At 44.4% G+C, this 21738-nt stretch overlaps 1 long non-coding RNA gene across 1 annotated transcript in view; it reads left to right on the top strand.

Annotated features, from left to right (window-relative positions):
* The window catches only part of LOC135051197 (uncharacterized), a 301200-nt gene that overhangs the window by 58115 nt on the left and 221347 nt on the right, over positions 1-21738 (top strand). The window contains exon 2 of the long non-coding RNA XR_010242109.1: positions 16292-16516. This is a non-coding gene — a long non-coding RNA (uncharacterized LOC135051197). The remainder of the gene's footprint in view (positions 1-16291; positions 16517-21738) is intronic.

The following is a 21738-nucleotide window of genomic DNA, read 5'->3' as shown; positions in this document are numbered from 1 at the left end:
ATTGTAGCCTCTAACAGCACTCAGGGACTATCCCCATAGCCCCAAGAAATACAGATACAGAGCAAAGAATGGTGCTGGAAGATGGCGCTTCCCGTTCGTGGTCCCCCTGGTGATTCTGGAGTCTCAGTTTTAGTTTTATACATCACCCACATTCGTTTGAACTCTGGTAAAGTTACCCTATGGGTACCTGACTACCATTTATCAAGTTACTGTACCTTTAATCAAACTCTTGTAATTAATTTTACTGTACCATGAAAATTGTACAGTATATCTTTTTATCATATATATTTGATGCAAGACCATAGCGCTCATAGTAATACCTGAATGTTATAATACGGTTTTAATGCTTTGATCTTTTGGAACATATTGCATTATTATTCATTATTTTTTTATATAAATATATATATATATATATATATATATATATATATATATATATGTAGAATTTCGGCGGCACTCAGGAGAATAAAACACACAGACGCAGCCACTTAGAGCAAGCCAACGTTTCAATGCTGTCGCATTTTCGTCAGGGCAGTAACAAAATGTAAAAACACTCACCATTAAATGTGCTCCCCTCACCATCAAAGCCCGCGCCGCCGGCTCCGCTTCCGGTAGGCTGACGCTTTCCAATGACGTCACCCAGTGCGCCCATCACACAATGCATATATATTGCATTGTGTGAGTAGAAAATTTGTATAGCATCGTATTACTATGCTACAGATTGTATTGTATTTTACTAGTGTATTAACTGTCTCCATGGTGATGGGCGCACTGGGTGACGTCATTGGAAAGCGTCAGCCTACCGGAAGCGGAGCCGGCGGCGCGGGCTTTGATGGTGAGGGGAGCACATTTAATGGTGAGTGTTTTTACATTTTGTTACTGCCCTGACGAAAATGCGACAGCATTGAAACGTTGGCTTGCTCTAAGTGGCTGCGTCTGTGTGTTTTATTCTCCTGAGTGCCGCCGAAATTCTACATATATTCAGCAGCTTTGCTGCATTTTGCGGAAGGCAGCGGGGACAGATATTCTTATATTAGTGAGTGCCGGATCCTACAGAAATTATATATATATATATATATATATAGTACTACAGTAACTCCGGCACTCCACTAGATGAGCTGAAACTTGAAATACTTGCTCCTGTGCCTTCCATCAGGGGAGTTACCCCAGAATCACAGCAAAGAAACAGGCGGCACTCGAAGTCAGCAAAAACAAGGTTTGTATTAAACAAAAGAGCGTTGACGTTTCGGGGACGTGCTCTCCTTCCTCAGAACAATTTAACACTGTGCAAATCAAACAATAATTACCCACTTACCCCATGGGCCTCCCCCACCAGCGTGCGTCCCCAGTCACGTTGCCTGCAAGCTCCGACTTACACTCCCAGCTTCCGGCGGCGGGGCGGATGTGACGTAGCAGGGCCCGGCCTGGTGACCATGGCCAGCAGGACTCCCGCGATGCCTCCAGCTCCCTCCAGCCGAGCGGAAGTGACGTCCCGGAGTTCGACTCGTGACCATGGAGACACTGTGTATACAAAACATAAACAAAGCAAATGTACAATGATTAGGTGAAAAAACATTAGGCTTTATTTGTAAACATGGCGATTAAGCTGTTCCACATACTATCAAATTTAAGAACAGGTTTAAAAAGTGAAATGTGATACAAACAACAATCTTAAAAACATCATAAGAATAAAACCATCAAAGAAGCCAGCAATCAGCATTAAGTGACTGGTAAAGGGAAAGGGTCAGATGGCAGACCCAACAACAATATCATTAAAACCACTACTGTACTGATAAATTATCAATGACCACAATTTGACGTCATGACCCCCCAGTCTAACAAAACAGCTATATTATCCATTATACTAAAAATATTGCTGGATAGCCCCTCACGGCCTAAAGTGCACCCAAAATGATACTAATTATTGATTCAGAGCAACCTGAGAACCCAAAAGACACTGATTAAAAGAGGAAATCACAGAAAGTGAATGAGACCAAGTGTGTCATTCAGACCCTTAGGTCGCAACGTCTGTAATTTAAAGATCCACCGGGACTCCAATTGCAGGAGCTTCTTCCCCCTATCCCCCCCTCTGTTGGACTCGGTGACATGGTCTATAATCCTGTGTCTCAGCATAGCCATATTGTGTTTACGTTCCAGAAAATGTCTGGCTACTGGTTGTTCAGCCACCCCCGTATTTAACGCATTACGTATGGCTTGTCTATGTTGTGCCATGCGGGTTTTGAATTGGCACTCTGTCTTTCCAATGTAATAAGTGCCACACGGGCACATAATTACATATATGACAAATTTAGTGCTGCATGTCAAAGGCCATTTAATTGGAAATGTTTTGCCTGAAATGGGATGCGTAATAGTATCCCCAGGTGACATATAGGTGCACGTAGTGAACCCCAGGCACTTGTAACACCCGTTCTTTCTCGTTAAAAAATGTGTGGCTGGTGTCCTAATGTTCGAGATATCAGTTTTAACCACGATATCCCGAATATTGCGCCCTCTGGTGTAACTGGGCATCAGTTTCTTACAAAATAACTTTGTTAGATCAGTGTCAGACGACACAATGGGCCAAAGCTTTTTGGCAACTTTACTCGTCCTGGCACTCATGGAGTTAAATTCATTAACCCATGTAACAGCGGTCGCAGCATCCCTTGGCTTCTGTCTTGTACTAGATGTGAGCAACCGGTTTCTATCATGCAGCAGGGCTTTTTTTCTAGCATTTTGCAGCAGGAGTGATGGATATCCTCTCTGTCTAAATTTCTCTTCCATCTCGTCCAACTGTTTGTCCCTGTCACTATGATCACTGTTAACCCTGCACACCCTTAAAAACTGTGAGTAGGGTAAACCTTTCCGAGTGGGGACTGGGTGGAAACTGTCATGACATAAGAGGGTATTACGGTCAGTGGGTTTGGCATAAAGCTTAGTAATGATCTGGCCCGCCACTAACCTAATGTGGATGTCGAGAAAACAAATTTCCTCTCTACTGGTGGTGAGGGTTAATTTCATCGGGCTGGATAAACTATTATGTATAGAAATCAGCCCTCCCAATTGTTCCTCCGTACCCCTCCACATGACAAACAGGTCGTCAATATACCTGTAGTACAGGAAAACCTGTTGGGCAACATCTGGGTTTTCAAAAAATAGACACCGTTCTACGTCCCACATGTAGGAGTTTGCAAACGACGGGGCCACTGAGGACCCCATCGCACAGCCTGTCAGTTGTCTATAATATCTCCCATCACATAAAAAATAATTGTGTGTCAATGTGAACTCAAGCAACAACAAAAAGAATTCAACGTCCGGCCCTACATACAGAGCATTGCCAACCAGTAACCTTTTAACTGCCTGTATCCCTGCCTCATGGGGAATACAGGTGTACAGACTGGCCACATCAAGCGTGGCCAGAACTAAACCCTCAGGGACAGAATCAATGGTCAAAAACGTATTCAGTAACGTATTAGAGTCTCTAAGGTGGGTGAACGTCTGTTGGATGCACGGCTGTAGGTATGCATCCAAATATACAGCCAAGGGTTCGCACAGAGACCCACGGGCTGAAACAATGGGTCTGCCCGGGGGTCTCTGCGCATCCTTGTGGATCTTGGGAATGGTGTACAGAATGGGAGTAATGGGATACTCAGTGAGTAATTTATCGTACACCACACTCTCGATGACACCATCCTCTCTTGCTTTATCCAGAATCTTGATAAGTTTACGTTTGTAGACCTCTGTGGGATCTTTTTCCAATAGGCAATAGGTATCTGTATCGCTTAGTTGTCTCAAACACTCCTCTCGGTAATCGTGCAGGTCCTGCACCACAATGGCCCCACCCTTATCTGCACCACGAATGATGATGTCTTTTCTACTCCGCAGTTCCTGCAGTGCCTGTTGTTCCTCTTTGGACAAATTCGAATGGAATTTGGAGGTATTCTGTAGATTGCCTTCAGCTTCAAGTAATCGATGAAAGGTCTTCAAAGACGCATTATGAGAAATGGGATCAAACTTGGAGCTTGGGCCCAGCTTTTGGATGCGGGGTGGTAGTGGTGCTTTTGGGTCTTCTGGTTGCGTTTTACCAAAAAACTCCTGAATTTTAAGTTTACGATTAAGCTTGTACATATCTACCTTCCACCTGAACGGATCCAGATGGTTGGTTGGAACATAAAAAAAGTCCTTTACTTAAGACTCTTACCTCCACGGGTGAGAGAGTGACGGAAGATAAATTAAAAATCATTGTGTCTTCCCCTTTGGGGCTTTTCTTCCCCCTTTGCCTTTGGTTTTGTCCACCTCTTCGTGTGTATTTTTCGTTTTTGGTACAATTCCTGCCCGTGTCTTGACCCCTAAAGGGATGGTACGTGGCGCAGAGATATTACTGGAACTTTGCTCATCAGATTCGCTTGCAGATGTACTCTGGAAGTTGACACGTGGTCTACGTCTAATAAACTTTGGAGGTTTATTCCGTGCTTCAAATGAGCTGGACCCACCTAACCAGGGGTATACTCTGTGCTGAGCATAGTCCGCCTGTACCTTGATTAATTTCTCACGTTTAAATTTTAAAAGTCCCACTTTGTACTGTTCCAGCTGAGTAGATAATTTAGTCAGCCAGGCATCCGATTGCTCTGCAGCCAGGGATCCCAAGTGCTCTTTCTCAAATTCTGAAATTTTTTCTTTAGTGACATTAAATTCTCGGGTAGATTCCTCTATAACAAGAGGAATGAGGTCCATCGAGCACTTGTTCAGTACTGAGACCCATTTTTTACAGAAACTTGCACTGTGTCTTCCAATTGTAGGGGTATTGTGTACCCTGAAACTCCTGGGCAATTGCTTAGCTCTATAGTAGTCTGACAGGGTACGACTGTGGTATAAATAATCGAGCTCTCGTTTTTTCATTTTCAATAATTCCCTGAAAATATCCTCTGGGGAAGTGCAGGTTTTGTCCGTGAAAGCTGGATCCTTGTGCAGTATAGCCTCTGCCTCAAGGTCTGAAAAGCTGAATGTGTCCATGGTGTCGCATAACAGCATGAATGATGTGTGATCGCCTCCATCCGAGGCAGCAGTCGCCATCTCCATACCCAGGTGCCCAGTGTTAAAAGTGTAATATCAAGTGCTGGTGCTCCCAAAAAGTGCAGGTGATCAGGAAACCCTGAGGTAATGAGGAGAGAAATGATGCTAAAGGGTGCCTTGAGAAAACCCCTGTGTCTGCACGACACGCTGGGGTTTAAAATAGTACTACAGTTACTCCGGCACTCCACTAGATGAGCTGAAACTTGAAATACTTGCTCCTGTGCCTTCCATCAGGGGAGTTACCCCAGAATCACAGCAAAGAAACAGGCGGCACTCGAAGTCAGCAAAAACAAGGTTTGTATTAAACAAAAGAGCGTTGACGTTTCGGGGACGTGCTCCCCTTCCTCAGGACAATTTAACACTGTGCAAATCAAACAATAAATACCCACTTACCCCATGGGCCTCCCCCACCAGCAAGCTCCGACTTGCACTCCCAGCTTCCGGCGGCGGGGCGGATGTGACGTAGCAGGGCCCGGCCTGGTGACCATGGCAACCCGTTGTCCCGGCCGTCAGCAGGACTCCCGCGATGCCTCCAGCTCCCTCCAGCCGAGCGGAAGTGACGTCCCGGAGTTCGGCTTGTGACCATGGAGACACTGTGTATACAAAACAAAAACAAAGCAAATGTACAATGATTAGGTGAAAAAACATTAGGCATTATTTGTAAACATGGCGATTAAGCTGTTCCACATACTATCAAATTTAAGAACAGGTTTAAAAAGTGAAATGTGATACAAACAACAATCTTAAAAACATCATAAGAATAAAACCATCAAAGAAGCCAGCAATCAGCATTAAGTGACTTGTAAAGGGAAAGGGTCAGATGGCAGACCCAACAACAATAATAAAACCACTACTGTACTGATAAATTATCAATGACCACAATTTGACGTCATGACCACCCAGTCTAACAAAACAGCTATATTATCCATTATACTAAAAATATTGCTGGATAGCCCCTCACGGCCTAAAGTGCACCCAAAATGATACTAATTATTGATTCAGAGCAACCCGAGAACCCAAAAGACACTGATTAAAAGAGGAAATCACAGAAAGTGAATGAGACCAAGTGTGTCATTCAGACCCTTAGGTCGCAACGTCTGTAATTTAAAGATCCACCGGGACTCCAATTGCAGGAGCTTCTTCCCCATATCCCCCCCTCTGTTTGACTCGGGGACATGGTCTATAATCCTGTGTCTCAGCATAGCCATATTGTGTTTACGTTCCAGAAAACGTCTGGCTACTGGTTGTTCAGCCACCCCCATATTTAACGCATTACGTATGGCTTGTCTATGTTGTGCCATGCGGGTTTTGAATTGGCACTCTGTCTTTCCAATGTAATAAGTGCCACACGGGCACATAATTACATATATGACAAATTTAGTGCTGCATGTCAAAGCCCATTTAATTGGAATTTTTTTGCCTGAAAAGGGATGCGTAATAGTATCCCCAGGTGACATATAGGTGCACGTAGTGCACCCCAGGCACTTGTAACACCCGTTCTTTCTCATTAAAAAATGTGTGGCTAGTGTCCTAATGTTCGAGATATCAGTTTTAACTAGTGATGAGCGGGTTCGGTTTCTCGGAAACCGAACCCCCCCGAACTGCACCCTTTTTACCCGGGTCCGAGCCATACTCGGATTCTCCCGTATGGCTCGGGTAACCCGAGCACGCCCGAACGTCATCATCCCGCTGTCAGATTCTCGCGAGATTCGGATTCTATATAAGCAGCCGCGCGTCGCCGCCATTTTCACTCGTGCATTGGAAATGTTAGGGAGAGGACGTGGCTGGCGTCCTCTCCGTTATTGTTGAACTTGATTGTGCACTATTGCTTAATTGTGGGGAGGGCTGGGGAGCAGCTGTATAATATAGGAGGAGTACAGTGCAGAGTTTTGCTGATCAGTGACCACCAGTTATCCGTTCTCTGCCTGAAAAAAACGCTCCATATCTGTGCTCAGTGTGCTGCATATATCTGTGCTCACACTGCTTAATTGTGGGGACTGGGGAGCAGCTGTATTATATAGCAGGAGTACAGTGCAGAGTTTTGCAGACAGTGACCACCAGTATACGTTGTCTGCCTGAAAAAAACTCCATATCTGTGCTCAGTGTGCTGCTTTATTGTGGGGACTGGGGACCACCAGTATAATATTATATAGGAGGAGTACAGTGCAGAGTTTTGCTGACCAGTGACCACCAGTATATAATATATAGCATTACGGTACAGTAGGCCACTGCTGTACCTACCTCTGTGTCATCATTAAGTATACTATCCATCTAGATTCTATACCTGTGGTGCATTTCAGTTGTGCAGTTTGCTGACACAGTAACCACCAGTATATATAGCAGTACGGTACGGAAGGCCACTGCTGTACCTACCTCTGTGTCGTCATTAAGTATACTATCCATCTACATTCTATACCTGTGGTGCATTTTAGTTTTGCAGTTTGCTGACACAGTGACCACCAGTATACTATATATAGCAGTACGGAAGGCCACTTCTGTACCTACCTCTGTGTCGTCATTAAGTATACTATCCATCTACATTCTATACCTGTGGTGCATTTTAGTTTTGCAGTTTGCTGACACAGTGACCACCAGTATACTATATATAGCAGTACGGAAGGCCACTGCTGTACCTACCTCTGTGTCGTCATTAAGTATACTATCCATCTACATTCTATACCTGTGGTGCATTTTAGTTTTGCAGTTTGCTGACACAGTGACCACCAGTATACTATATATAGCAGTACGGTACGGAAGGCCACTGCTGTACCTACCTCTGTGTCGTCATTAAGTATACTATCCATCTACATTCTATACCTGTGGTGCATTTTAGTTTTGCAGTTTGCTGACACAGTGACCACCAGTATACTATATATTGCAGTACGGAAGGCCACTGCTGTACCTACCTCTGTGTCGTCATTAAGTATACTATCCATCTACATTCTATACCTGTGGTGCATTTTAGTTTTGCAGTTTGCTGACACAGTGACCACCAGTATACTATATATAGCAGTACGGAAGGCCACTGCTGTACCTACCTCTGTGTCGTCATTAAGTATACTATCCATCTACATTCTATACCTGTGGTGCATTTCAGTTGTGCAGTTTGCTGACACAGTGACCACCAGTATATATAGCAGTACGGTACAGAAGGTCACTGCTGTACCTACCTCTGTGTCGTCATTAAGTATACTATCCATCTACATTCTATACCTGTTGTGCATTTTAGTTTTGCAGTTTGCTGACACAGTGACCACCAGTATACTATATATAGCAGTACGGAAGGCCACTGCTGTACCTACCTCTGTGTCGTCATTAAGTATACTATCCATCTACATTCTATACCTGTGGTGCATTTTAATTTTGCAGTTTGCTGACACAGTGACCACCAGTATACTATATATAGCAGTACGGTACGGAAGGCCACTGCTGTACCTACCTCTGTGTCGTCATTAAGTATACTATCCATCTACATTCTATACCTGTGGTGCATTTTAGTTTTGCAGTTTGCTGACACAGTGACCACCAGTATACTATATATAGCAGTACGGAAGGCCACTGCAGTACCTACCTCTGTGTCATCATTAAGTATACTATCCATCTACATTCTATACCTGTGGTGCATTTTAGTTTTGCAGTTTGCTGACACAGTGACCACCAGTATACTATATATTGCAGTACGGAAGGCCACTGCTGTACCTACCTCTGTGTCGTCATTAATTATACTATCCATCTACATTCTATATCTGCGGTGCATTTTAGTTTTGCAGTTTGCTGACACAGTGACCACCAGTATACTATATATAGCAGTACGGAAGGCCACTGCTGTACCTACCTCTGTGTCGTCATTAAGTATACTATCCATCTACATTCTATACCTGTGGTGCATTTTAGTTTTGCAGTTTGCTGACACAGTGACCACCAGTATACTATATATAGCAGTATGGTATGGAAGGCCACTGCTGTACCTACCTCTGTGTCGTTATTAAGTATACTATCCATCTACATTCTATACCTGTGGTGCATTTTAGTTTTGCAGTTTGCTGACACAGTGACCACCAGTATACTATATATAGCAGTACGGAAGACCACTGCTGTACCTACCTCTGTGTCATCATTAAGTATACTATCCATCTACATTCTATACCTGTGGTGCATTTTAGTTTTGCAGTTAGCTGACACAGTGACCACCAGTATACTATATATAGCAGTACGGAAGGCCACTGCTGTACCTACCTCTGTGTCGTCATTAAGTATACTATCCATCTAACTCTATACCTGTGGTGCATTTTAGTTTTGCAGTTTGCTGACACAGTGACCACCAGTATACTATATATTGCAGTACGGAAGGCCACTGCTGTACCTACCTCTGTGTCGTCATTAATTATACTATCCATCTACATTCTATACCTGTGGTGCATTTTAGTTTTGCAGTTTGCTGACACAGTGACCACCAGTATACTATATATAGCAGTACGGAAGGCCACTGCTGTACCTACCTCTGTGTCGTCATTAAGTATACTATCCATCTAGATTCTATACCTGTGGTGCATTTCAGTTATGCAGTTTGCTGACACAGTGACCACCAGTATATATAGCAGTATGGTACGGAAGGCCACTGCTGTACCTACCTCTGTGTCGTCATTAAGTATACTATCCATCTACATTCTATACCTGTGGTGCATTTTAGTTTTGCAGTTTGCTGACACAGTGACCACCAGTATACTATATATAGCAGTACGGAAGGCCACTGCTGTACCTACCTCTGTGTCGTCATTAAGTATACTATCCATCTAACTCTATACCTGTGGTGCATTTTAGTTTTGCAGTTTGCTGACACAGTGACCACCAGTATACTATATATTGCAGTACGGAAGGCCACTGCTGTACCTACCTCTGTGTCGTCATTAATTATACTATCCATCTACATTCTATACCTGTGGTGCATTTTAGTTTTGCAGTTTGCTGACACAGTGACCACCAGTATACTATATATAGCAGTACGGAAGGCCACTGCTGTACCTACCTCTGTGTCGTCATTAAGTATACTATCCATCTAGATTCTATACCTGTGGTGCATTTCAGTTATGCAGTTTGCTGACACAGTGACCACCAGTATATATAGCAGTATGGTACGGAAGGCCACTGCTGTACCTACCTCTGTGTCGTCATTAAGTATACTATCCATCTACATTCTATACCTGTGGTGCATTTTAGTTTTGCAGTTTGCTGACACAGTGACCACCAGTATACTATATATAGCAGTACGGTACGGAAGGCCACTGCTGTACCTACCTCTGTGTCGTCATTAAGTATACTATCCATCTACATTCTATACCTGTGGTGCATTTTAGTTTTGCAGTTTGCTGACACAGTGACCACCAGTATACTATATATAGCAGTACGGAAGGCCACTGCTGTACCTACCTCTGTGTCGTTATTAAGTATACTATCCATCTACATTCTATACCTGTGGTGCATTTTAGTTTTGCAGTTTGCTAACACAGTGACCACCAGTATACTATATATAGCAGTACGGAAGGCCACTGCTGTACCTACCTCTGTGTCGTCATTAAGTATACTATCCATCTACATTCTATACCTGTGGTGCATTTTAGTTTTGCAGTTTGCTGACACAGTGACCACCAGTATACTATATATAGCAGTACGGAAGGCCACTGCTGTACCTACCTCTGTGTCGTCATTAAGTATACTATCCATCTACATTCTATACCTGTGGTGCATTTTAGTTTTGCAGTTTGCTGACACAGTGACCACCAGTATACTATATATAGCAGTACGGAAGGCCACTGCTGTACCTACCTCTGTGTCGTCATTAAGTATACTATCCATCTACATTCTATACCTGTGGTGCATTTTAGTTTTGCAGTTTGCTGACACAGTGACCACCAGTATACTATATATAGCAGTACGGAAGGCCACTGCTGTACCTACCTCTGTGTCATCATTAAGTATACTATCCATCTACATTCTATACCTGTGGTGCATTTTAGTTTTGCAGTTTCCTGACACAGTTACCACCAGTATACTATATATAGCAGTATGGAAGGCCACTGCTGTACATACCTCTGTGTCGTCATTAAGTATACTATCCATCTACATTCTATACCTGTGGTGCATTTTAGTTTTGCAGTTTGCTGACACAGTGACCACCAGTATACTAAGTATACTATATATAGCAGTACGGAAGGCCACTGCTGTACCTACCTCTGTGTCGTCATTAAGTATACTATCCATCTACATTCTATACCTGTGGTGCATTTTAGTTTTGCAGTTTGCTGACACAGTGACCACCAGTATACTATATATAGCAGTACGGTACGGAAGGCCACTGCTGTACCTACCTCTGTGTCGTCATTAAGTATACTATCCATCTACATTCTATACCTGTGGTGCATTTTAGTTTTGCAGATTGCTGACAGTGACCACCAGTATTTATAGCAGTACGGTACGGAAGGCCACTGCTCTACCTACCTCTGTGTCGTCAAGCATACTATCCATCCATACCTTTGGTGCATTTCAGTTGTGCGCAGTATATATAGTAGTAGGCCATTGCTATTGATAGTTACTGGCATATAATTCCACATTAAAAAATGGAGAACAAAAATGTGGAGGTTAAAAAAGGGAAAGATCAAGATCCACTTCCACCTCGTGCTGAAGCTGCTGCCACTAGTCATGGCCGAGACGATGAAATGCCATCAACGTCGTCTGCCAAGGCCGATGCCCAATGTCATAGTAGAGAGCATGTAAAATCCAAAAAACAAAAGTTCAGTAAAATGACCCAAAAATCAAAATTAAAAGCGTCTGAGGAGAAGCGTAAACTTGCCAATATGCCATTTACGACACGGAGTGGCAAGGAACGGCTGAGGCCCTGGCCTATGTTCATGGCTAGTGGTTCAGCTTCACATGAGGATGGAAGCACTCATCCTCTCGCTAGAAAAATGAAAAGACTTAAGCTGGCAAAAGCACAGCAAAGAACTGTGCGTTCTTCTAAATCACAAATCCCCAAGGAGAGTCCAATTGTGTCGGTTGCGATGCCTGACCTTCCCAAAACTGGACGGGAAGAGCTTGCGCCTTCCACCATTTGCACGCCCCCTGCAAGTGCTGGAAGGAGCACCCGCAGTCCAGTTCCTGATAGTCAAATTGAAGATGTCACTGTTGAAGTAAACCAGGATGAGGATATGGGTGTTGCTGGCGCTGGGGAGGAAATTGACAAGGAGGATTCTGATAGTAAGGTGGTTTGTTTAAGTCAGGCACCCAGGGAGACACCTGTTGTCCGTGGGACGAATATGGCCATTGACATGCCTGGTCAAAATACAAAAAAAAATCAGCTCTTCGGTGTGGAATTATTTCAACACAAATGCGGACAACAGGTGTCAAGCCGTGTGTTGCCTTTGTCAAGCTGTAATAAGTAGGGGTAAGGACGTTAACCACCTCAGAACATCCTCCCTTATACGTCACCTGCAGCGCATTCATCATAAGTCAGTGACAAGTTCAAAAACTTTGGCTGACAGCGGAAGCAGTCCACTGACCACTAAATCCCTTCCTCTTGTAACCAAGCTCCTGCAAACCACACCACCAACTCCCTCAGTGTCAATTTCCTCCTTACCCAGGAAAGCCAATAAGCCTGCAGGCCATGTCACTGGCAAGTCTGACGAGTCCTCTCCTGCCTGGGATTCCTCCGATGCATCCTTGAGTGTAACGCCTACTGCTGCTGGCGCTGCTGTTGTAGCTGCTGGGAGTCGATCGTCATCCCAGAGGGGAAGTCGGAAGACCACTTGTACTACTTCCAGTAAGCAATTCACTGTCCAACAGTCCTTTGCGAGGAAGATGAAATATCACAGCAGTCATCCTGCTGCAAAGCAGATAACTCAGGCCTTGGCAGCCTGGGCGGTGAGAAACGTGGTTCCGGTATCCACCGTTAATTCAGAGCCAACTAGAGACTTGATTGAGGTACTGTGTCCCCAGTACCAAATAGCATCTAGGTTCCATTTCTCTAGGCAGGCGATACCGAAAATGTACACAGACCTCAGAAAAAGACTCACCAGTGTCCTAAAAAATGCAGTTGTACCCAATGTCCACTTAACCACGGACATGTGGACAAGTGGAGCAGGGCAGACTCAGGACTATATGACTGTGACAGCCCACTGGGTAGATGTATTGCCTCCCGCAGCAAGAACAGCAGCGGCGGCACCAGTAGCAGCATCTCGCAAACGCCAACTCGTTCCTAGGCAGGCTACGCTTTGTATCACCACTTTCCAGAAGAGGCACACAGCTGACAACCTCTTACGGAAACTGAGGAAGATCATTGCAGAATGGCTTACCCCAATTGGACTCTCCTGGGGATTTGTGACATCGGACAACGCCAGCAATATTGTGCGTGCATTACATCTGGGCAAATTCCAGCACGTCCCGTGTTTTGCACATACATTGAATTTGGTGGTGCAGAATTATTTAAAAAACGACAGGGGCGTGCAAGAGATGCTGTCGGTGGCCCGAAGAATTGCGGGCCACTTTCGGCATTCAGCCACCGCGTACAGAAGACTGGAGCACCACCAAACATTCCTGAACCTGCCCTGCCATCATCTGAAGCAAGAGGTGGTAACGAGGTGGAATTCAACCCTCTATATGCTTCAGAGGATGGAGGAGCAGCAAAAGGCCATTCAAGCCTATACATCTGCCCACGATATAGGCAAAGGAGGGGGAATGCACCTGACTCAAGCGCAGTGGAGAATGATTTCAACGTTGTGCAAGGTTCTGCAACCCTTTGAACTTGCCACACGTGAAGTCAGTTCAGACACTGCGAGCCTGAGTCAGGTCATTCCCCTCATCAGACTTTTGCAGAAGAAGCTTGAGACATTGAAGGAGGAGCAAAAACAGAGCGATTCCGCTAGGCATGTGGGACTTGTGGATGGAGCCCTTAATTCGCTTAACCAGGATTCACGGGTGGTCAATCTGTTGAAATCAGAGCACTACATTTTGGCCACCGTGCTCGATCCTAGATTTAAAACCTACGTTGTATCTCTCTTTCCGGCAGACACAAGTCTGCAGAGGTTCAAAGACCTGCTGGTGAGAAAATTGTCAAGTCAAGCGGAACGTGACCCGTCAACATCTCCTCCTTCACATTCTCCCGCAACTGGGGGTGCGAGGAAAAGGCTAAGAATTCCGAGCCCACCCGCTGGCGGTGATGCAGGGCAGTCTGGAGCAAGTGCTGACATCTGGTCCGGACTGAAGGACCTGCCAACGATTACTGACATGTCGTCTACTGTCACTTCATATGATTCTCTCACCATTGAAAGAATGGTGGAGGATTATATGAGTGACCGCATCCAAGTAGGCACGTCAGACAGTCCGTACATATACTGGCAGGAAAAAGAGGCAATTTGGAGGCCCTTGCACAAACTGGCTTTATTCTACCAAAGTTGCCCTCCCTCCAGTGTGTACTCCGAAAGAGTGTTTAGTGCCGCCGCTCACCTTGTCAGCAATCGGCGTACGAGGTTACTTCCAGAAAATGTGGCGAAGATGATGTTCATCAAAAGGAATTATAATCAATTCCTCCGTGGAGACATTCACCAGCAGCAATTGCCTCCACAAAGTACACAGGGACCTGAGATGGTGGATTCCAGTGGGGACGAATTAATAATCTGTGAGGAGGGGGATGTACACAGTGAAAGGGGTGAGGAATCGGAGGATGATGATGAGGTGGACATCTTGCCTCTGTAGAGCCAGTTTGTGCAAGGAGAGATTGATTGCTTCTTTTTTTGGTGGAGGCCCAAACCAACCAGTCATTTCAGTCACAGTCGTGTGGCAGACCCTGTCGCTGAAATGATGGGTTCGTTAAAGTGTGCATGTCCTGTTTATACAACATAAGGGTGGGTGGGAGGGCCCAAGGACAATTCCATCTTGCACCTCTTTTTTCTTTAATTTTTCTTTGCATCATGTGTTGTTTGGGGACAATTTTTTTGAAGTGCCATCCTGCCTGACACTGCAGTGCCACTCCTAGATGGGCCAGGTGTTTGTGTCGGCCACTTGTGTCGCTTAGCTTAGTCTCACAGCGACCTTGGTGCGCCTCTTTTTTTCTTTTCATCATGTGCTGTTTGGGGACAATTTTTTTGAAGTGCCATCCTGCCTGACACTGCAGTGCCACTACTAGATGGGCCAGGTGTTTGTGTCGGCCACTTGTGTCGCTTAGCTTAGTCACACAGCGACCTTGGTGCGCCTCTTTTTTTCTTTGCATCATGTGCTGTTTGGGGACAATTTTTTTGAAGTGCCATCCTGCCTGACACTGCAGTGCCACTCCTAGATGGGCCAGGTGTTTGTGTCGGCCACTTGTGTCGCTTAGCTTAGCCATCCAGCAACCTCGGTGCAAATTTTAGGACTAAAAATAATATTGTGAGGTGTGAGGTGTTCAGAATAGACTGGAAATGAGTGGAAATTATGGTTATTGAGGTTAATAAAACTATGGGATCAAAATGACCCCCAAATTCTATGATTTAAGCTGTTTTTTAGGGTTTTTTGTAAAAAAACACCCGAATCCAAAACACACCCGAATCCGACAAAAAAAATTTTGTGAGGTTTTGCCAAAACGCGTCCGAATCCAAAACACGGCCGCGGAACCGAATCCAAAACCAAAACACAAAACCCGAAAAATGTCCAGTGCACATCACTAGTTTTAACCACGATATCCCGAATATTGCGCCCTCTGGTGTAACTGGGCATCAGTTTCTTACAAAATAACTTTGGGAGATCAGTGTCAGACGACACAATGGGCCAAAGCTTTTTGGCAACTTTACTCGTCCTGGCACTCATGGAGTTAAATTCATTAACCCATGTAACAGCGGTCGCAGCATCCCTTGGCTTCTGTCTTGTACTGGATGTGAGCAACCGGTTTCTATCATGCAGCAGGGCTTTTTTTCTAGCATTTTGCAGCAGGAGTGATGGATATCCTCTCTGTCTAAATTTCTCTTCCATCTCGTCCAACTGTTTGTCCCTGTCACTATGATCACTGTTAACCCTGCACACCCTTAAAAACTGTGAGTAGGGTTTTTAAGATTGTTGTTTGTATCACATTTCACTTTTTAAACCTGTTCTTAAATTTGATAGTATGTGGAACAGCTTAATCGCCATGTTTACAAATAATGCCTAATGTTTTTTCACCTAATCATTGTACATTTGCTTTGTTTATGTTTTGTATACACAGTGTCTCCATGGTCACGAGCCGAACTCCGGGACGTCACTTCCGCTCGGCTGGAGGGAGCTGGAGGCATCGCGGGAGTCCTGCTGACGGCCGGGACAACGGGTTGCCATGGTCACCAGGCCGGGCCCTGCTACGTCACATCCGCCCTGCCGCCAGAAGCTGGGAGTGCAAGTCGGAGCTTGCAGGCAACGTGACTGGGGACGCACGCTGGTGGGGGAGGCCCATGGGGTAAGTGGGTATTTATTGTTTGATTTGCACAGTGTTAAATTGTTCTGAGGAAGGGGAGCACGTCCCCGAAACGTCAACGCTCTTTTGTTTAATACAAACCTTGTTTTTGCTGACTTCGAGTGCCGCCTGTTTCTTTGCTATCTATCTATCTATCTATCTATCTATCTATCTATCTATCTATCTATCTATCTATCTATCTATTTCTATCTACTCTTTCCATAATGGGAAAAAGGAATATTTATCATCATATTGACAGACAAGCAGTTTATCATTATTTATACAATCTACTGTATCTTTTCCTCCTTCTAATTACACACAATATTTGGGGAATGCCATCTTCCTGCACCATTTTTTTTTCTATGAGTGTATATTTCTGGCCTGGCGGATACAGTATGTCTAAGGAGACAAGGGTAGGGTATGATCCCGAGTTAGGGAATAGAGCGGGTTTCAGAAATGTTCCACAGGCAGGGGTGGTGGTTAGGGTGAGAACTGTACTGTGATGCCAGGAGGTATGGCTGCTTAGCCATTTGCCCCGACTGTAGCTAGCATCTGGAGCATGTGTTCCACCACTGTCAGGGTGGGAGTAGTAGTGGAAGCAGTGGCCAGCATGGTAGTAGAAGGATGCAGGGTAGCAGGATGGGAGTAGTAATGAGAAGCAGGGGGCAGGATGTTAGTAGTACAGAGCAGGGGACAGAATGGGTGTTATAGTGTGGATCAGGGGGCAGAATGGGAGTTGTGAATTTCCAATTATTTCTAAATAAACATTTCAATGCCAGCATTAATATATACTGCGGACGCAAGGCGCATCTTATTACCATATACGATAAAAGTGCGCTGAACGTTGCAACACTATGTCCCTTAAGAGAAAGCAAGCAGTCACACACATTGTATGTTGAGGTCCAATGCTCAGAGATATATATATATATATATATATATTTGATATTAAAAGGGTATGCATACAAAATAACATATGTATGTTACAGAGTTACAGTTATAAAAGAAGCAGTTGTAGTTACATAAGAATCAGTTACAGCAAATATACATATGCTTAGTTTCACTAGAATCAGGCAGCCAGTCATCAGGTAAGAGACTTCTGATAAGTGTGTGTGTGTGTGTGTGTGTGTGTGTGTGTGAGTTAGTGTGTGTGTGTGTAAGAGAGTGAGTGTGTGTGTGTGTGTGTGTGTGTGGGGTGAATGAGAATGTGTGTGTGAGAGTGAATGAGAATGTATCAGAGAGCTGCCTGCTTCTGGGTACCTATTTTTATACAGTAAAATAATGGGTGTATACAACAGTGGGTTTCATCTTCTTCCATTGGTCCAGAGGCCAGACCTCTCAAGAACTCAACGGCTCATAGGTAGGTGTGAGGGCTTTTGTCCTATGTTGCAAACACATGTGTTTGCCCCCAGGGCCATGACTGTGAATCCAGTTTCAAGTCTCAGAATGTCCTTTGTATTCATACATTTGGTCATAATTAATCATTGCAATGTGCTACAATCTACCTATAGCTATCAAATTAATCCACATTCTCCTGATCATTTTGACACTAAGCATAATATCATTAACTTGTTCTGTTCCAATAATACATATATATATGATGTTACACTCTATTATATAAATACATTATAATGTCTGATGCTTGACATGTTTTGTCTATGTATAATTTATGTGTTTGTCTTTGTGGCTTGTCTGTGAATGCGTATGCTACCGTTTATCCAGTGCACACTGCGTGTATGCGCATGAACAGAGACCTCTCTATTTGGCATTAGTATGTTGTGTGTATGTAATATTTTTGACTTCGATAGTCCACCCTTTGACAGTAGACAATAATTGTCATAACTGTCACACTAAACATAAATACAAAAAATATTTAAAACAATAATTGGTGACCTAGACACACGTATGTATTAATTTTGCAAATCAGACATTGACTATAGTTGGGGAAGACAGGGAGAAGGACGGGACATCCTCTATATGCGCTCGGCAGTCACGGGACCACTGGTTGGGTGTGGGATGACATTCAACCTATAGAGTATGCTGGGACAGTGCTATAGCCTAAGATGTCTTATCTGAATGAACGTTGCATACATACATGTACCTATGTCTTTGCACACTGATGTTCGGATTCGATAGAGGTTTTGCTGGGTAGAGGGAGAAAACACAAACAAATCATGAAAGAGACATAAAATTTTCATGGTATATATTCCTCTCACTCCCTGAACATTGTTTCCATTCCTGAATAGTATGCTAGGTCTGTTTCATCATTGAACAAGGGTTATTATTTCAGGTAGTGTTCTTCCTAGATAACATAAACCTTCGGAGTTTGGGGAGAGCCACTCATAGCTCTTTATCTGCTATGTGTGAATAAGCCCTTGTCTGATTCTTCCTGATTACCTCCCAATTTCCTGAATTCCTGAAACTGGTGAGATTTAAACATACCAGGGATTTATCTATGGTACTGGTGGATCTTAAGACTAGTAGGTCTAGTTATATTATGTTCCTTGTCCACCGGACCCCCCCCCCCCCCTTCTGTGTAATTCAAGTACCTCAGCTAACTCTAAAGAATATGTCACTAATCCTGCATAATTTTGTCTTAGAGGTACCTGTGAGCACATCCAACATTCCGTTTGGTTTAAGACCTTACCCACTAGTGAGTGGTAATCACTTAAGGGATGTCTGTCAAATGCTGCCTTATTGCTAGACTGACATCTCTGGATGCACTCAACTTTAATTATAGGGTCACAAATACTACAAAATACAGTATTCCTCAGACAATAGCCTATCACGTTACCTCCGAACTCCGTAACTACTAGACCTTTGTTATTCTCTGGGTTTAAACAAAGTGACAGGCTGATCCTGGGATCCTATAAATACATCACTCCTTTATCCAGAACCAGTTCCAGTCCCACACTCGACTCCTCATGAAACCTCACAAAAATAGAATGTCCTGGAAAAAATATGTTTGTCAAAAGAAAAAGAAAGATAGAACAAAACAAATCTTGCTTATAGCAAATCCATTACAATGACTGGTCTTTTTGTAATCCTTTAGTATGCTCAGGTAGTGTTCAACAGTGCCGCCTCTCAGTCTTCACGAAACAGATCCTCGAGTGATATTTCTGCAATTTCACTCCCTTTACGAGTTCCTTCTGGACTAACGACTTTCTTGCGATGAAAATCGTGGACCCAAGTCTCTCTCTTGGCTACTTTCACTGAAATCGTGCTGTCAACAAAACTTGGTACAGTCCTTCCCACCTGTCTATTAGGCAACCTGACATAAGAATAATCACACAATCTCTTGGTTCACAATCAAGACAATTGGTAGTTGGCATATCAGGAATCAACAGTTTCAAGTTCTTTTGTTAAGTTCTCAAATGCTGGCTCATCTCGGTAAAGTACTGTACTGTCACCTCATTGGTGTATTTCTGATCATGGTGCGGATCGATCATGACATGAGGTTTTCTTCCAAAAAAACGAAGCAAAACAAAAATTTCAATGAGGGTGATTCGTTAAGTGGGGATCTGGGAGTGGTTCCGATGCTAAATAACACTAGTGACAGTGTCTATGACCACAATAGTCCAGTTTCAGCTATCACTTTGTTTCTACTACTAAGGACACCATATCTACACACAAATTTCTGCACACATTTCTGCACAAACGTCACAACACTATGTCCCTTAAGAGAAAGCAAGCAGTCACACACATTGTATGTTGAGGTCCAATGCTCAGAGATATACACTGCTCAAAAAAATAAAGGGAACACTTAAACAACACAATGTAACTCCAAGTCAATCACACTTCTGTGAAATCAAACTGTCCACTTAGGAAGCAACACTGATTGACAATCAATTTCACATGCTGTTGTGCAAATGGAATAGACAACAGGTGGGAATTATAGGCAATTAGCAAGACACCCCCAATAAAGGAGTTGTTCTGCAGGTGGTGACCACAGACCACTTCTCAGCTCCTATACTTTCTGGCTGATGTTTTGGTCACTTTTGAAAGCTGGCGGTGCTTTCACTCTAGTGGTAGCATGAGACGGAGTCTACAACCCACACAAGTGGCTCAGCTAGTGCAGCTCATCCAGGATGGCACATCAATGCGAGCTGTGGCAAGAAGGTTTTCTGTGTCTGTCAACGTAGTGTCCAGAGCATGGAGGCGCTACCAGGAGACAGGCCAGTACATCAGGAGATGTGGAGGAGGCCGTAGGAGGGCAACAACCTAGCAGCAGGACCGCTACCTCCGCCTTTGTGCAAGGAGGAACAGGAGGAGCACTGCCAGAGCCCTGCAAAATGACCTCCAGCAAGCCACAAATGTGCATGTGTCTACTCAAACGATCAGAAACAGACTCCATGAGGGTGGTATGAGGGCCCGACGTACACAGGTGGGGGTTGTGCTTACAGCCCAACACCATGCAGGACATTTGGCATTTGCCAGAGAACACCAAGATTGGCAAATTCACCACTGGTGCCCTGTGCTCTTCACAGATGAAAGCAGGTTCTCACTGAGCACATGTGACAGACGTGACAGAGTCTGGAGACACCAAGGAGAACATTCTGCTGCCTGCAGCATCCTCCAGCATGACCAGTTTGGCAGTGGGTCAGTAATGGTGTGGGGTGGCATTTCTTTGGGGGGGCCGCACAGCCCTCCATGTGCTCACCAGAGGTAGCCTGACTGCCATTAGGTACCGAGATGAGATCCTCAGACCCTTTTGTGAGCCCATATGCTGGTGCGGTTGGCCCTGGGTTCCTTCTAATGCAAGACAATGCTAGACTTCATGTGGCTGGAGAGTGTCAGCAGTTCCTGCAAGACGAAGGCATTGATGCTATGGACTGGCCCGCCCATTCCCCAGACCTGAATCCAATTGAGCACATCTGGGACATCATGTCTCGCTCCATCCACCATGCACCGCAGACTGTCCAGGAGTTGGCGGATGCTTTAGTCCAGGTCTGAGAGGAGATCCCTCAGGAGACCATCCGCCTTCTCATCAGGAGCGTGCCCAGGTATTGGAGGGAGGTCATACAGGCACGTGCAGGCCACACACACTACTGAGCCTTATTTTGACTTGTTTTAAGGACATTACATCAAAGTTGAATCAGCCTTTAGTGTGTTTTTCCACTTTAATTTTGAGTGTGACTCCAAATCCAGACCTCCATGGGTTAATAAATTTGATTTCCATTGATAATTTTTGTGTGATTTTGTTGTCAGCACATTCAACTATGTAAAGA

This window comes from Pseudophryne corroboree, chromosome 2 (genome assembly GCF_028390025.1).
Source record: "Pseudophryne corroboree isolate aPseCor3 chromosome 2, aPseCor3.hap2, whole genome shotgun sequence".
NCBI lineage: Eukaryota > Metazoa > Chordata > Amphibia > Anura > Myobatrachidae > Pseudophryne > Pseudophryne corroboree.
The sequence above is the reverse complement of the archived record's forward strand: the minus strand, read 5'-3'. Positions and strand labels throughout refer to the sequence as shown.